Source organism: Octopus sinensis, linkage group LG17 (genome assembly GCF_006345805.1).
Source record: "Octopus sinensis linkage group LG17, ASM634580v1, whole genome shotgun sequence".
NCBI lineage: Eukaryota > Metazoa > Mollusca > Cephalopoda > Octopoda > Octopodidae > Octopus > Octopus sinensis.
Window position 1 is genome coordinate 7885544 of NC_043013.1, and position 2807 is coordinate 7888350.

Consider the following 2807-nt stretch of genomic DNA (forward strand, 5'->3'; position numbering starts at 1 on the left):
AAGGGGATCAGCCTTTCCTAGCAATACAATGATCATTGAAGAACAGGGAACCTTATTTACTCTTAACTCATCAGCAGCACTATGATGATTTGTTCAGCTTTATCAAGAGCAGTCACTTCAGTGAATAAGCTTGAGGTCCATCATCAGCAGCCAATTATAAGGATTCCTTTATTCTCTTTTACTCTTTCACTCTTTTACTTGTTTCAGTCATGTGACTGTGGCCATGCTGGAGCACCGCTTTTAGTCAAGCAAATTGACCCCAGGACTTATTCTTTGTAAGCCTAGTACTTATTCTATCGGTCTCTTTAGCCAAACTGCTATGTTACGGGGACGTAAACACACCAGCATCGGTTGTCAAGTGATGTTGGAGGGGACAAACACAGACACACAAACATACACACACATACACATACATATATATATATATAATATATATATATATATATATATATATGTATATATATATACATACATATGTATATATATATATACACATATATATACATACATACATATATAATATATATATATATATATATTATATATATATATATATATATGTATATATATATATATAATATATATATATATATATATTATATATATATATATGTATGTATGTATATATATATTAGCACAAAGCGTAAGGATGCAGAAAAACATCAACCTGCTAGAAATAAGAGCTAAAGTCTTAAACCACCATAAAGCACCAAAGTAACAGAGAAATAAAAGTAGGCGAGGAAACGGAAAGAATTAATATATTCAAAAGCACACCTATGAAAGATTATGCTATTTAGGATATATCTACATATCCGTGTTTCAGCTTCTGGAAACTTAATCCTTAAGCCTCTTCAGTGTAGACTCCCTGGTAAAAATTCTAATCTGTTACATTATATATCCGTTAATATACTGTTCTTGTTTTTTGGCGCCAAAAACACAGCACAAGGTGCAAGAATATTTATGAAGAAAACATTAAAACACTAAGGTTTGAAATAAGATGCCACTACTGTTAATATCATCCCTCTTTACTCTTTTACTCTTTTACTTGTTTCAGTCATTTGACCCCGGGACTTATTCTATTTGTAAGCCCAGTACTTATTCTATCGGTCTCTTTTTGCCGAACAGCTAAGTGACGGGGACGTAAACACACCAGCATCGGTTGTCAAGCAATGCTAGGGGAACAAACACAGACACACATACATATATATATATATATACATATGACAGGCTTCTTTCAGTTTCCGTCTACCAAATCCACTCACAAGGCATTGGTCGGCTCGGGGCTATAGCAGAAGATACTTGCCCAAGATGCCACGCAGTGGGACTGAATCCGGAACCATGTGGTTGGTTAGCAAGCTACTTACCACACAACCACTCCTATCTATGGATAAAATTATCTATGGATAAAATTTGAAATTGATGGTATCAACAGTAGGTGTTATCAACATAGGTGGTTCACAGGCAAATAGTGTTATTAAGCTATAATATACGAATTAGCATGAAGCGTAAAGATGCTGAAACTCAGGTATATAGATATCTTAAATAGCATAATCTTTCATAGGTGTGGTCTTGATTATATCAATTCTTTCCATTTCTTCGCCTACTGTTTTACTTCTCTGTTATTTTGGTGCTTTACAGTGGTTTAATTAAGACTTTAGCTCTTATTTCTAGCAGGTTGATGTTTTTTCTGCATCCTTACACTTCAAGCTAATTTGTCTATTACAGATTAATAATGCTATTTGCCTGTGAACCACCTATGTTATTACTGTTGATACCTTCAATTTTATCCATAGATAACATTAACAGTAGTGACATCTTATTTCAAACCTTAGTGTCTGAATGTTTTGTCTATATATATATATACATATATCAGCCGAAATTGCGAAGATGATCCGGTTCTTGACTGAAGATTGAAGGCTTCGAATGTCCCGTCCGTGTTTTTTGTGTTGTCTTCTAATTGTTTCTTATCCCAGTTTGTATATTTTTTTACTTTTACATATATATATATATATATATATATATATATACAGGGTGCGTTGGATAAATTATTGCCATTTTATATTTTATATTTCGTGCATGTGCATTGTTTTTGATTTTGTCAACTACACAGTGTAGTAGGGTCAATTGGGCACCATCTGTGAGAAAAACAGTACCGTGACGCAATTCACTCGGCTTTCATGCTGGAAGCTCCAATACAGACAATTCAGAGTGTCTGGGTTTCAATCTGAAGACATGTACCGAGAGTGATAAAAATCAAACATCCATGTCAACATCATGGTACTTGGAGTGATCACTAGTGATGGCAACGTTATGCCTCCATTCATCTTCTCACATGGCCACAGACTCAACATGGAGGCCTAAATCAAGTGCCTGGAGGAAATGGAGCTGCCCTGGGTCAAGAGAGTGGCTGCTAGAAGACCTATGTCTGGCAACAGGACTCTACACCATGCCACACAAGCAGGAGAACCCAGTCATGGCTGTCAGACAATTTCTGTGATCACATCACCCCTAACATCTGGCCACCTAACTTCCCAGACTGCAACCCCCTTGAATATTATGTGTAGGACACAGTTGAGTGACAGACCAACAAAACTCCTTGTAACACCAAAGATGAACTGAAGGCAAGGATCATGGCAGCATTCACCAACTTAAACAAGGAGACTGTCCAGAAGATTTGCAGGAGATTCTGAGGTCATCTGGAGGCATTGGTTGAAGCCAATGGTGATTTTATTGAATAAATTTACTCTTTAGTATTTCAAGATATTTTTATGTAATTTTGCTAAATATATCTGTTAAAATGAGATGTC